General features: G+C 40.9%; 1 long non-coding RNA gene across 1 annotated transcript in view; it reads right to left on the bottom strand.

The window, feature by feature from the left end:
- Positions 1 to 2762: 2762 nt before the first annotated feature.
- The window catches only part of LOC115648787, a 68515-nt gene continuing 55391 nt past the window's right edge, over positions 2763 to 15886 (bottom strand). The window contains exon 3 of the long non-coding RNA XR_003999668.1: positions 2763 to 2893. This is a non-coding gene — a long non-coding RNA (uncharacterized LOC115648787). The remainder of the gene's footprint in view (positions 2894 to 15886) is intronic.

Consider the following 15886-nt stretch of genomic DNA (forward strand, 5'->3'; position numbering starts at 1 on the left):
TTGTTGAGGCTCAAGGGAATTGAGTCTGTACTTAACAGGGAAGGAGAAGGGAGGGGAGAAGGGTGGAATCCCTTTGTTTTAGATTCACAGAGCTTGAATCTGACTATCTCTCCAGGATAGCTCAGGGAGGGAAAGCCTGAGAAGAAAGGAGAAGGGGGCGGGGAATGGTTTATTCCCCTTTGTTGTAAGACTCAAGGAATTTGGGTCTTGGGGTTCCCAGGGAAGGTTTTTGGGGGGACCAGAATGCCCCAAAACACTATAAATTTTTTGAGTGGTGGCAGTGTATCAGATCTAAGCAGGTTATTAAGCTTAGAGGAATTCATGCTGGTACCCCATTTTTTGGACTCTGAGGTTCAGATTGGGGATAGAATACCATGACAGTAATGTGATGCCTTGAAAGTCTAATCTTGGAAATGGTAACAAGTTGAATATCTGTGCATTTAACAGAAGCAGAGGAGATGCAGAGACCCACTTGCAAGACCAAGAGTGACTTGTCGTCCCTCTCAAATCTGAACTGCAAGCTCTAGAAGTTCCATATGCTCATTTGCCTCATTGGCAGGATAGTCACACAGGCACTGATTCAGCAAAGCAATTAACCATGTGTTTAAGTCCCAAAAAGCCTCAAAACTGTTCTCAAAGTTAAACACATGTTTAAGTGCTTTGCTGAATCAGAGTTTCTGTCTCTAGAGAAAACCCTCAAATAGACTGTGCCGTGCTCTGTAATAAATGCTAGCATCCCAGTAACAGATACTTCTCTCACTAGAAAAAAAAAGGGGGAGGGGGTGGACAAGAACTTCAACATGCAATGTAGTCTGGAGCAAGTGGAAGGAGTCAAAGGGAGGTGGGATGTGACATAAGTGGCAATTGAGAAGTTATTTTGACAAAAGTATTTTGGGTGGACCGAAGGGTGAGGGGATTGAGGTTGCAGCAGTCATAGAGGAAGAGATCAGGGTATGGACAAGTGATATAGGCATCAAGATGGATATGAAAGTACTTCTTTAAAAAATGTGGCAGAAAAAGCAATGGCATTTAGTCACTTCCTAAATGCAGAGGGACATAAGAGGCGAGAAGTAAAAGGTTGAGTTCGGTCTTGGCCATCGTGAGTTTGGAGTAACCGAGCAAGGGTCATGAAAATGCAGTTCTCTGGTTCTTCACTGGCTCTGTCTACATCTGAAGTTTAAAAAGGCAAGTAAGTTAGGGGCAGTGTTTCTCCATCTTTTTGATACGGAGACTGCCTTGCTGCCTTCCTAAACTGTGTCAGGGAGATCTCAGGGACTGGCGCCGGTCCACGGACCAATCCATTGAGAAACACTGAGCCAGAGGATGGCATAGAAAAGTGGTAAGACAACCTTCACCAAAACTTCTCTGGCTTTGCTCATGATTAATCCTTCAGGGGATTAGAAGTAAATAATTATTAGAACTTACTTTTCTGACATGCCTTAGACACCCAAAACACCCACCCATTTGGATGCGAGTTTTGAGCACACGAGAAATGCAAGATCCAGTCCCTACTGCAATGTGATAAAACAGAGTAAGGGCTAGATACAGCAAATGAACTCCAGGTGAAGAATCTTCCCTTATACTTCAATGAATGAGGAGACTTTTTTCCTTTTGAAAATGTGTATAAATATATGGGCAGAATTGTATGAGGCTCATAGCTATTGGCATTGCTTTCTGATTAGATCTCACCACGGATAAGTTGTATAGCATTTCCTAATCAAAAGGCTGAGGGGGAAAAATTGATGTGGGTACCTTTTAGACTTGAGATTTGTCTTTACAGGTTCTAATTCAGTATCATTATAGACTAATAAAAACATGAAGTTTTGTATCCAAATTCAACTCATGTTCAATATAAAGTAAAAAAAAAAAGCAGCAAGGATTGAATTATGAGACTGTGATAATACTTGCAAAATGTATTACAATAAACTTTGCAATCATAAGAAGGAAATTAAATTTTCTAATTACACTATAAGATAAAATGATTGCAGTAAAATGAAGGTTTTGTCCCTTCTGATCTAGCTCCGCTATCTGACATAAGCACAATCCAATTTTTCTCATTATGTTTATCATGTAGTTCTGCAGAGAATTCAACTTATTCACTGGTACCTAGAGAGAAACCAGTAAGTCAGAGACTACGGAACAATTTGTTCTTGCTCATAGTCTGTGTCATTGTTTCAGAACTAGCTGTCCCTCTGCTGCCTCTGAGAGCACCCACCTCAGATCTTGGACCTCTTGCCTTTATCGGGCTTGGGATGAAATCACATTATGCTTCCATTCTTAAACCGAGACCTAGCTATAAGTACTCTTTGTATATCAGGTCCTAATTACACTGTGGGTCTGACTGGCTTTGGGGCATCTATATTTCCTTAGTTTGGGAACCTGTGACTATTAATGTATTGACTAACAGCCATCTTAAAACCAAGCATTGTTGTTTAGCCCTTGGAACAAAATGTTAGAGAAAAGATGTAAAACAACAAACACCCGGCAAGCATATTGAATCTCATCTAATCTTACATTTAGCTACAACCTAAGTTAGGCAGGGTTTCCTCTTAAATTACTAGAACAGAATTAGCTTCAATTATTTTAGGAAGCCAAGGAGCTCTTGGGATGCAGCCTAGTCTCTGTCTCCCAGAAACTCTCTCAGGGATTGTATCTAAATTCTCACCTTCCCTGTGCATGTGTCAGCCCTATTACCATATTGCTCTATGATGTTTTTGTTACAGGGCCCAGGTGTGAAGTCTTCCTTCTGACTTACATTGATTTTTCCCAGTGGGGTTCCCAGGCCATCTAGGAGACTGTTCCTGTGATGGTTGCTCCACTGTTCATCAATCAGACCCATTCATCCTTCATGACTTGCAATCATAGATGTGACTGTATTTCTGTGGGGAAGTACCTAAACCACATTTGGGGATACAAACCATTATGCATTACTGAGCATCCCATATTCATCAAAATATGTCTGTTTTAATCACTGATGATCAGATTCTGCCAGCCTTACTCACAATGAGTAGTACCTTACCCTATGAACAGCTCTGCTGAAATCAGTGGGACCCTTCACAACATAAATTACCTTCACTCACTCTGAGTGGTATCAGTTGGACCCTCCATTTTTAAGAAAGTGTTCTTTCATTTCTGGGAACAAGGAGGAGAAGCCAGCATCATGTCACATGCCAGCTTTCCACAGTTCACCAACAAATGCTCCATGTGCCACCAATGTTTCACAGACTATTTGGGAACCACTGCCCTGAATAATCTGTGTCTGCAGTAAACTGAGACTCAGAGAACTGTCATACCTTGCTGTAACCAGGGTCGGTATAAGGATGTTTTGCACCCTAGGCGAAACTTCCATCTTGCGCCTCCCCCTCGCCGCAGCTCCCCCTATCTGCCCTGAGGCATCCCCTCCCCATCCTACACCCAAACTCCCTCCCAAACCCCGAACTCCCTCCTGCATCCCAATCCCCTGCCCCAGCCCCTTCCTGCACCAAACTCCCTCCCAGGAAAAAGACTTGACTACAGGAGCCCCACAAAATCTAATAGCCCTGGGCCAACAGGAGATTTAGTCCAGCCCTGATCAAGCTTAATGTTTTCCTGATTAAGTTATTTTCTTTACAGAATTATAGCTAGTTTCACATAGCCAGAGATTATGCTCTGCATTTATTGCATCATGTAAACATTTATTACAAGGACATAATCCTAAATTAAAAAATCAACAGAATAATAAAATCGCTAGGTTGTATACAAGCGTCTGAGGCACATGTAATTAAATTACTCATAACTATGAGTAGAGATTCTGGGGTGGCAGAAATGATTACAGTAGATAATGAAAATGTAAATTTTTTTAGTTTGAGAAGTCATGAAATGACAGGCAAAGGTGTCTCCCATCTGTCAGTTTTAATAGTCACCCACCCATTCTCCCCCCTTTTCCCAGGTGGATCACCCACCCACCCAAGTCTACAGAATTCCATGTCCACTGTTAGTCCCTGAGATTGCAATAGCTTCTGCTGTTCCAGTGCTCAGCCATTATCCAGATGGTTTAGACTGGGTCAAGTGCCTAAAATAGTTTGGGTTTAGTCAAGTTGTTTTAAATTTGTAATTCCTAACTGGTTAGCAACCGGCTCTGATAAGGTCAGGTCGCTCTACATTAATTGGTAGCAAGATCCTTTTTTGATAGCCTGCATTACCTCTTGCTTCTTCTTTGTCTGCAAGAAGACCCTGATTCAGCAGACCATTTAAGTACATCTCTTAGCTCCAACTCTATTCAGAAAAATACTTACACCCATAGTTGGCACCATGGAGTAGAAGCAGGGGGACTACAGAAAATAATCAGTACCACCCTCTTTCATGGTTATAAGTTCTGTTCTGCTTCAGATACCTGGTGCCTTCTTTTAAAAATGCACATTCAAATCCACTCCTCTTGGAGTGTAGGAGGTTGATATTTTCTCCTGACTCAAAAATTCTGAACACTTCACCAAGAGAGAACTGGGCTTGCTGTATATATGGTTTGTCTAGCACTAAAATGAAATGCAGGCAGAAAACCAGTTGTCTACCTATATATCTTAGCAGGCTTTAGATGGATGGTTCTGTCATCAGACAGACTTTCAGGTCAAACACACTTCTAGCAATGTATAAATTAAATAAAGCAAGAAAGCAAAGATAAATTCCAACACTACAAATAATTTTAAAGAGCAGACAGGCAAAATCTATAAGTCACTCAATCTAAAAGCACTTCAAAGGCTGGTTTGGTTAAATCTAGCACTGCACTTTACTTTAAGCATCAGCAAACATATACCTCTACCACATGACAAGCTACTTTTCAGATCCTCAAGATAAAGATGAAAAACACAACTTTAGTGTAAATATAGCAGGCGTGTTGTTTTAACCTCTGCAACCTCCAGATTCCTGAAAGAAAAGGATATCAACCAATACCTAATTATGATAAACATATCTGTATACTTCATTTGGGTTTTGAAAATTTGAAGTGAAATTAAAAACAAAAACAAAAAAACAAGCCAACAATGGGAATGGTATGAGGGCAAAAAAAAGCTTGCAAGGGATGTAAATCACACTGGACCTGATTCTTCATTGTCTGGCACTCTATGTAATCATTTATGTCTGTGCAAAATGGGTGTAAAATGCTATCCCTCACAACAGTAGTGTTACATCCACTTTGCACAGCTGCAAATGACTAACGTGTAGAGCTATGGAGAATCAGGAGTGACTCCATTTAAATCAGTGGAGTTACATTAGAATAAACCCAGTGTTAAGCAAGAGGAGAATCAGACAAGTATGCAGTTTACTATTCCCATGAAATGTCTGATAGTGATGCTTAGTAACTACAGTGGCTACCAGCTGTTCATATGGTACACTAACTTCTGCTTGAGCCAAATGCAACCACCCTGCTAAGGGTGAATGGAACTGAAACTAAAAATATTAGGAAGGGTACTGATCATAAAGCATAGAATGAAGCTACAGCACAGGTGACTTGGTGATAACCTCTCGTTAGTCTGAAGCAAAACATAAATCAGAAAATATTGCCCCAGTTAAAGGCAGTTCTTCAGCAAATACAATATTCTCCCACCAGTTGCCTTCACTTCTAAGTCACTAGGTGGAATGGATGTTAAAACTGTTAGAAGTTGGTATACTGCCCAAACTATCCAATAACTAATGCTAGCCCACTTCTAGCTTCCAAACACAGAAGTACAACAAAGATACTCTACTCAGATGCTGTTAGATTATCTGGTTTCTTCCAAAGAATTACAGTATTTATTCATGAAGTAGATCAATGTTGATTTAATTTCATATAATATTACAACATTGGAAAGTTTAGCACTTGTATATAGTCATGTGTGCAGTAACTTGAGAATGTGTCACTTGTGGTTCAAACATTTAATCTTTGCTTTGATATTAAATTAGCAACATAAGTCACTTATTACCATATACAGAGAACACTAATTACTGAAATATACATCAATCATAAAGTTTCCTTCTTCAGGCATATTCTGCATTGCATTGCTGTTGCACCTGACGTCTAGATGGCTTGCAAACAAGGGTATTCAACTATTTCATTCAAAACTGTCTTATTTAACAGTAAGAAATGTACATAGTTTAAATGTGCTTTTTCAAATGGATTGCATCCATATCAATGGTTTAGTGGAATGTCTAAAGCTTTGAAAAATGCTTTTACCAAGTGATTCATGGAAACTGGTAAAATTACCAAACAGTCAATTGGATATAGTGCATTAGTTCTAATTGCTTAAGGTGCATTATACAGTGTAGTTGCAGCTGTGTCAGTCCCAGTATATTAGAGAGACAAGATGGTTGAAGTAATAATGCCTTTTATTGGACCACTTTCAAGTTTGGTCCAAGTTTAAGGCCTACAATTTAGACTTTTATTCTAATAGAGGGGGAAGGCGATGTTTTCATGATGCTTTGAAAAAATTAATAGTACACCATTTTATCAAATGTATTTAAACATTTCTCTGTGAAGGTGTGAACATGGACATACCAGGGTTGTTCTAGATCACAACCAAACAATAAAAATGACTCTCATGCCTGCTCAAAAATGGAATTAAAAGTTCACAATTGTTGAACTTTGTCAAAATTTGAAATTTCAATGAGAAACTGTCAACATTCTGTATTTAGAAATATTTTGACCAGCCCTACTGGCTAGAAACTGTCAGGGTACAAAAGTTAAATTAACCAGCCTGTTTTTAATTGCCTGATATGACTGAAATGGAAAAGGCAAAAATTATAAATGGTCAAAGGTAAATTAGATTAATAAGTGAAGAATTTTATAAATATAAATTGTTGTTAGTATAACCTCTTTGTACTGGATTCTGCATTCCATTTCTAGTAGCATGGGTGAGTTTGTTAAATGCCCATACAAGGAATGGAACACTTCTTTCACTTCACTTCACAACACTGCAACACACCTACCACAATCCATTAATTTGCTGTTAACAAGCTCCAGCCCACAATCCCTCTTTACAGTCTTCTCTCTATGCTCCACACTTCATGGAGTCATGGTAAACGTATTTGGATTAAAGATCAGAACAAGATTCTCCTGATTCACATCCAGTTTCAATGCTGACTTTTGTGAAGAGACCGGCCCTTTTGTTCCCTGATTGCAAATTAGGGCAACACAATCCTCATAGCTCCAGTTTCTTAAGTTTACTCAATTCACTTTAGAGCTCTTATCATGTCAGTCTGTCTAAATCAAGAATCCTCCAATTATAGACTCTTCTCTTCATCCCCAAACCAAGGGTTCTTATTTGTATTATGGTAGCATCTTGTGCTAGGCACTGAAGAATAAAAGGCAGTTCCTGCCGCCAAAGATTTTACAATATAAAAAAGATCAACAAACAGCAAAAAAAGATGCTTTGTACCATCAGGATCCAAATGAGGACACCTGAAGCTGGTGCTATTGAATGATTCCCGAAAAGTGCCTCCAAGTTTTTTCTTTCTAGTTCTTTTTTGGTGAGTTTCCACTGTTTCCTTCTTCAAACTACAAATATTCAGTAATTGATATATTTATCTACTTCAGGAGTTTGTATGGAACCTATTATTATACCTAAGCACTTTTAAACAGAAAAAGAGCAAGATAAAGAAGGTCACTTTTGAAAATCTTTCCATAGTGAGTTTGGGAGACTCAATCTGAGACACCCTAAATAGGGTTTGATTTTTCAGAGGGTGGGTTCTCAGACCTTTCTGAAGATCATATGCCCTTTCAGTTATCTCAGATTGGACAGCCAAAAATCCTGCCATCCCAAATTACCTGACACATCTGAAAATGTTTGACCATTGCCTATTTTTTTGTCTTTAACATAGTCACATAAATCTCTTATAACAAATAACAAAAATGCTAAATTGTTCACTATATCAAAGTACAACTGTAACTTTAGGAATTGGTCCGCATCACCATCTAGTGATGGCAAGGAGCCATGTTTCTAGAGCACTAACAGCAACTCCTTTACGTTAGTAAAAGATAGGACCTTTTTTTAAAGTGGCAAAAGGGAGAGATTCATGTGGAAAATGTCCCTTTAAAGTATATCTGCTGCATCAGAGTTAGTAGTGAGGTTTTCTCTAAATGTCTCCAGAAAACATCTATGGAGAGTCAAAATTCACAGAAATGTGACTGAAACATGGAGGACTGCCTTTCTCCTGGGCTCCTGGATTGTCCATATTTTGTGGAAAGACTGCACATCTAGAAACCAATTCTTGTTTCCACCTTTGAATATAATATGTCTTACTCAAGGGAGGAGAAGGAAATCATGTCAGGAAAGCAATTTGGCATAAGTATCCCTCACCCAGATAGGTTGTTTTTGGATTCAGGGGCGGCTCCAGGCACCAGCACTCCAAGTGCGTGCCTGGGGCGGCAAGCTGCGGGGGCGCTCTGCTGGTCACCGCTAGGGCGGCAGGCAGGGTGCCTTCGGCGGCTTGCCTGCGGAGGGTCCAGTGGTCCCACGGCTTTGGCGGACCTCCCGCAGGCACACTTGCAGGAGGTCCGCCGAAGCCACTGGACCAGTGGACCCTCCGTGCTTGGGGCAGCAAAGCGTCTAGAGCTGCCTGTTTGGAATCTTCATTCACAATGGGTGAGGGAAAGAAATGCAACATAAAGCTATTCCTAGGCTTTCTTTGGCCCAAGATCTAGTTTCTCTACATTGACTGAAGATGCAGTGGCTTGTTATCTCTAGCAAGGGAGGCATTTAAACTATAGTTTGTTTTATATTTAAATTCCCCTGTTGGATAAATCAGATCTGATATCTCTCCATTAGAAACCAGGAGCTAGATTCACAAAGGTGCCTAGGCAGCTAACTGCCTCTTTGGCACCCAACATTTAGGGGCCACTGACATTCACAAAAGTGCCACCTAACCCTGTAGATGCCTAATTCCTGGGCATGTAAATTTCTGCCAGAGGACCTGCACAAAGCCATCTAAATCCTGATGACACCCCCACAGCTAACAATTTGGTCCGCGCTCTGCCAAAGCCTGGCAGGACTCTCTAGCTAGATGTTCCCATCCTATCTCCCCAGCAGGGGTTGATCCTCTAGGTGTGCTCAAGTATCAGAGGGGTAGCCGTGTTAGTCTGGATCTGTAAAAGCAGCAAAGAATCCTGTGGCACCTTATAGACTAACAGACGTTTTGGAGCATGAGCTTTCGTGGGTGAATACCCACTTCCTCATGCATCTGAGGAAGTAGGTATTCACCCACGAAAGCTCATGCTCCAAAACGTCTGTTAGTCTATAAGGTGCCACAGGATTCTTTGCTGCTTTTAGGTGTGCTCAGAACATGCCTACAGGATCAGGCCCTGCACAAAAGATAGCCAGAGGTCAGCAAGGTTGTGTCTCTGTCCATCCCCATGTTAACAAATAGCCCAGTGGTTAGGGAACTGATATGAGACCCAGATTCAAATCCTGCTCTGTCTGATATGGAGTAGCACCTTTTCCTAACCACCAGGCTACTGACTATTTTGGGGTGGGGATCTCCCTCTCAGATCATTGGGAGTTAAGCCCAGATCCTCAAAGGTATTTACATGCCTAAGCCCTGAACTTTTCCTCTGCTTTTCACTCCTGGCTAGCTTAGGCAGCTCCCTGCTCAGCTTGCTTCCTTGAGAATCCCTTTCTTAGGCTAGGCCTACACTTGAGGGGGGAGGGTCGACCTAAGATGCGCGACTTCAGCTACACGAATAGCGAAGCTGAAGTTGGCATATCTTAGGTTGATTTACCTGGCCATGAGGATGGTGGTGAGTCAACTGCTGCCGCTCCCCCATCGACTCCGCTTCCACCTCTCACTGTGGTGGAGTTCCAGAGTCGACAGCAGAGCGATTGGGGATCGATTTTATCACGTCTACGTGAGATAAATCGATCCCCGATAGATCGATCACTACCTGACGATCTGGCAGGTACTGTAGATGTACCCTTAGGCACCTAACTGTCCCCAAGCCCTGTATGGAGAGCCAGAATGGCTGATTTAGGGCTAAGAATTCCACTAGGCAGCAGGGTCCCTAGGAGTTAGGCGTTGCCGAGCCCATGGGTATGTTTACACTGTAATGTCAGCTCAGGGTTAGAAGAACACAAGATAGCAGACCCTGGGTTTGTTAACCTAGAGCTTGAGCATCTATACTCATTTGTAACCCCAGTTTAGGAATTGTTGAACCCTGGGTCCCAACCTGGGGCTCCAGCCTCTCCAATGCATTGTGCAGGCTTGAGTCCATCCCACACTTCCTAGCTCCTTCTCAAAATGTGGCCGCTCTAAACCTTTGTTGGTGGTGCAGTGTGGTAAAACATGACTGTCCAGAGGACAAAGAGTCAGCCTATAGGATTGTGGGATATTTTTGATGTATATTAGAGCCATACAAGTTCTCAAAGCCCACTTGGAAGACAAGCTCATTATAAGGACCCTCTCAGCATTTTAAGCCTTCAGTTTTCTATGGCTGTTGGTCTTCTTGATTCCCATCTTCTCTTTAGAAGCAACAGGACTTCTAGAGACTCTTTTCATTTTTTTTAAACACCTTGAACCTACCCTTCCCCTTTTTACTGCTTCTGATACTGTCTTATATTTGTTTCTCTGTTTAGTATTACAGAGCTATGACTTTTAAAGGGGGCTTCTGGGAGCCCTACATAACCTGCTGAATGAATGAAAACCCAGACCTGGATTCTATTTTCCAGAATTTTACAGGAGCTAATTTGCCAGAATTCTAATCTGAAGAACTCTGTGTAAAATGCCATAGGCCATGCTTACTCAGAACTGTAGCATTGTTACTCACCTATACACTCCAAATAGTCTTTCAAGTATGATGATGATTTAGCATTGAGCTGTTCCATATTTCCCAAGCTAAACTACCAGGTTCAGCAGTATGTCTCCTATTATTACTGATTTAAGAATATATTCTCTACAAAGGAGGAGTGACTGTTTCTATTCCCTTCTGATTTCTTTCTTTTGTGCAAATATACATGTATTAGACACCTGTGACTAGATGATTCATTGTCACATGAATATTTCACAATACATTTACTGAAATGGATTCAGCCTTTCAAAAACTGCTCTAAAGATTTAAGTAACTGTTAGTCTGTGTTATGAACAACTCTTTTGTATACTCTCAATAGTTACCCAAGATCTTATCAAGGCATGTGTACTTTTCATTAATTACTACTGGGTGCTAATTATCAGTAATTCTACCATCATGCACAGAATAACAGCACAGTGAAATATATTGCTCTATTCTGTACTCTATTTTTAAAATTAAAATTAATGCTTGCTATTAACTGAAAAATCAAACTCCCACTTAGCTGACTTTAAAGTAAGGAGTACTGGAGTATCAGTTTGAATCCAAACTCTACATACAGAAGTGTTCATACTTGGTCTTCCAATATGACCCTGCATATTGATAGGCCCACACGTCTGATTTGTCCGTCTTGTGGTGATTGAGGGAAAACATGTATTCTTGTGTCAATATCAAGTTAGAAGTTTTATCAAGCAAAACCATCTTTGAGTTATCCGAATGCTAGTATTTTTGAAGTATGAAATTTCTTTGCAATGGTAACTCAGATCAAAATTAACAGCTTTTCCTCAAACACACATATAAACAGTTCACCTTTGAACTGAGAACTAACATGATCAATTTAATCTAAAAAAGGTAACTTTTGAGTAAATTTATAAATATTTGGAGCCAGAAGTCAAGCCTGGCCTCTGAAGCCTTGCCTATAGTTTGGTAATAAATATGGTACAGGTATCTATACAGGTTTACATTTGGGGTGGAAGCTGTTAGATTCCCGGTACTGTAACTTATTGTGTGGGTGGACCCATCTGCCCAGGCAGAACTCACTGGTGTCAATGGGGCTCCATACTCTTGCAGGAGTCCACCCATATGGAACACATGCACAGGGTTAAATTTGACACTGAGGGTATATCCAGACTACCCGCCATATCAGCGGGTAGTGATCAATTTATCGGGTATCGATATATCACGTCTCATCTAGACGTGATATATCGATCCCCAATGCACTCCCGTCGACTCCGGAACTCCACCAGAGTGAGCGGTGGTAGCGGAGTCGACAGGGGAGCCGTGGCTGTTGAGCCCGCGCTGTGAGGACGGGAGGTAAGTCAAAATAAGATATGTCGACTTCAGCTACGGTATTGCGTATCTTACATCAACCCCACCCTCCCAGTGTAGAGCAGGCCTGAGTGAAGCTATATATGCTCTAGAGAGGGAGTTATTAGGACCACTAGCACCTCAGAAACTTGTTTCCTTTTATGCACAAACCAAATCTTAAGCTGCTCCGCAGAAATGTCTTGTTTATAAGACCACGTCTGTGCTACAAACTTTCTTTGATACAAGTTATGTCAGCATACACCCGCCAAAGTTAATATATTGCTCATATGTGAGTATACTTGGCTGCTTGCATCTGTGCTATATGCACTCACCAGGAGTGATTGTGTCAATGCAAAGTGTGCATCACAAGTAGGCATTCCAGTGTGCCGAGTGCCACCATCAGGCATGATACCTTTTGGGATATTTTTTGCAATGTGTCATGGGATAGACAAGACTCACTCAGGGATATGTGGGAGCTATAATAAACTTTCTAAAGATTTATTCACTAAGAAAAGAAAGGAGTTATTTACAAGGTTAAAGCAAGGGAACATACACACACAAATGAGTTAGTCTATCATTTCAAAAAGTAATTGCAGTTGCTGTAATGTGCTAGCTCTGTGTATTCTTTAGAGCTAATCCAAGCCAAATAGCCAGGGGATCCCTTGCTTATGCTTAGAAGTCTTGCCCTCTCCATGATGTCCAAGAAGCATAGGGATAAACAATTTCTTCTTGTCAGGGATTTTTATCCTCATCCCCCAGAGTTCAAGCTGTGATGAGATGAGTGTTGTGCATTCTCCTCTTTAGGGGTGTGTGGGGAGCAATCAATGAAGTCTTTTGATGAGCCAGTCACAAGGGCTATTAAAAGAGTTCAGAATAAAGCTATACGGCTGAGAAAAGCTTTGAAAGAGCATTTTAATGGGCAGCCACAGTGGTGTTCTCTGGGTCTGGAGCTCTTCCCTGTCATACCCCTTTGCCTGCATCCCCTGTGCAATTTGTCTGCAGATGTCCACGTTTCTATGGCTGGTTCGTAGATGTGCTTGCACAGCGTCTTCTCCTCACAGGCCGAGGCAATCCAGCATCTCCTGTCTCCTCCAGGCAGGAGCACGTCTAGTGCCTGAAGCCAGCACAGTCGGTTGGGCAGTGCACACAACAAGGGATCACTGATAGATGTGCTTGCCAAGGTGGGAAACCAAGAAAAGGCATATTAAAAATATGGGGGTGGGACTTAAGATGGGGACAGTTTCTGGTCTCCAGGGTCCCGGAGCAGTGGAATTAACAATTGTTACCCAACTGCTCACTTTCACAGGGAATTACATTGTGGGACAGCCGCTGGAGGACTGTTAGGGTAGACCCAGGTTGTACTGTGTCTACATTCGCACTGTGACCTCAGTAGGTCGATCATGGCTTCATACCATTCGGGGATGTGGTTTTACTGTGTTGCCATAGTGGGGCGCTTACTTTAGATGGAGATAGTTTTCAATGTAGATACATGCAAAAACAAGTTGTCCCAAGGTGATTTACATCAGCCTAAAACTGTGGTGTAGGTCAGGCCTCAGTTCAGTTTTGAATGATCCTTCAAATACTTATGCACACACTTGGGTAGCCTCATTCAGCTCAATAGGCCTACTCACATGCATTCTGTTAAGCGTGGTTAGCTGCTTGTAGCATTGGGGATCTGCTGTCTATCTGCTGTCTTCTACTGTTATTGCCTTTTACATCAAGTCCTTTGGGATTTGAGGGTTTGATCTATTTGAGCTCAGTACTTTTAATTGAGGGCATGAGGATAACCAGTCTACTGCTTAAACAAACATTGTATTCTATGTCAGAGAGCAGAAGTCAAACAATGTGGTTAAAGACAGGCTCCCAAAAGGGGGAGGAGTGGGAGGGAAGAACACTGTGGTATGTTAGTAAATGTGCCCAATTAAGAGACAGGCACAAGGGATCGATACCAAGAATAAGCTGGAAAATGGTTTACAAGAGTAAAATGTATCTGTACCTAGGAGCTCCCATGCTCACTGTAAATTGCATATTTCTGGTTACATCTAATTGCTTATTTGGCTGAAAGAAAAAATAAAGATTTTTTAGGCAAATTAAGCCTAAACAGGAGTAGCTACACTAACTGCAGTGGTATAATCCGTTCCCTACGCCAGGATTGAAGTTGCCCCCTTTACCGTCTAACAAATCAGTTCTAAGGCCCTTTACTGAACTCCTGCAACAAATAAAGAGGAAGATGTTCTTTGTCTACATAAAAATATTATACTCATGTAACTACATTATTTTTTAAACGGACTCACTTTAAACCGGTGCAACCCCCTTGCATGGGTGCTTTTATTTCAGTTTAAGTGTCTTAAATAGATTTAGCTTAAGACGGTAAGGAATCCATTTAAGCTAACTCAATATAACGCAGTCTTAACCCCAAATGAAAGCAAAGGGAGTTGCATTGATTTTACTAAGTATGTTTTTAAAACGATTTACTTAAATCAAATCAATTGTGTAGACAAGGCCATAAAATGAAGGGTGGTTGTTTTTGTGTTTTTTTTAGCTTCATCAATGGGTTTCCATAGTGTATATCTGAAGGGATTGACTTGGACTATTCCTCTAAATGAATATAAGAGTGTAGTGTCTGTACAGCTATCTAACTGAAGGTATTTCTAAAGTGCTTATTGTTGTGGTATCCAAGTGCTGCACAGCAGTTAGAGAACTGAGCATGCCTCAAAGGGCAGTTCTTATGGCAATGTTTTCAGTTTTCTTTTCCCAGTGTGCATACCTTGTGCTGTGGGTTGCTATTGGGTTTGGTGATATGTTGCTAATTTAAAATTCTGTCTTTTTCTCTAAAGCACCCAAGGAATAAGTGCTTAAACCAATTCACACAACCAGTGATCTGTGCATGGAGCTCTGTTGCTGGGTGTGGGATAACAGCACTCATGACATTTTAGATTAATATAACTCCTGCATGATGGCATCTGGCCTGCTATGTCCTCCTTTCCTTTCTTTTCTGTGGCTTGTTTTTTCTTTTCTCTTTGCTTTGGTTCTTTGTCTCTGAGTTGAAAACTACTATTTTGTTATGATTAATGTGCCTTTATATTGTAGCTGCATTTTTCTCCTTACTGTAATTTTTTCATTCATACTGTAAACACATTTAACAAAATCCCTCTCTCTTCTAAGTATTCAAAATAAGGATGCAGGGTTGTTTACTCCTAGTGAAACTGTTGGTAACTGATTAATTATGGCCCAATCCAACAAATGCTGCTATTAGTGTTTGCAAGATTGAGCTTTTCGCATTTTTATTGTATTTTTTCTCTGTCCTTTGTTCTGCCTTATTTCTTTGATGCACAATAAATTCTAAGACTAATGTAGGAAATAACTTCTTATGTATCAATCTGAGCACACGCATTCAACTAATGAAGTAAATTATCTCTTCCTCTTTGCCTCACAAACTTAGTGCTCTATACACCTTCTCTTTTTGGTATGGTGCTTACGGGAGTGCTCCTCAAAGTATTCAAATCAAAGGACAATATGTGCCTTTTTTTTGCTTTATCAGAGGGTTTCCCAGTAGCGGGTAATGATATACAGCCAGAGTGGCCCTGTAACAAAAACAGATGGTGTGGTCAAAGCAGTGCACAATAGTTAACCAACAGATACGTTAGTGTAGCACTTAAGCCACTTTGATGCATTAATTTCTCCACTGTGGTATGGAACTTTGCCAGTTTTGTGGATTGTTCTAGTAAAGGATAAGGTGCTGAAGTGCACAGGTACAGTAGGGCTGAATTAATGCTATTCTAACATCCCCAGGCT

The sequence above is a fragment of the Gopherus evgoodei genome, chromosome 3, assembly GCF_007399415.2.
Source record: "Gopherus evgoodei ecotype Sinaloan lineage chromosome 3, rGopEvg1_v1.p, whole genome shotgun sequence".
Lineage (NCBI taxonomy): Eukaryota > Metazoa > Chordata > Testudines > Testudinidae > Gopherus > Gopherus evgoodei.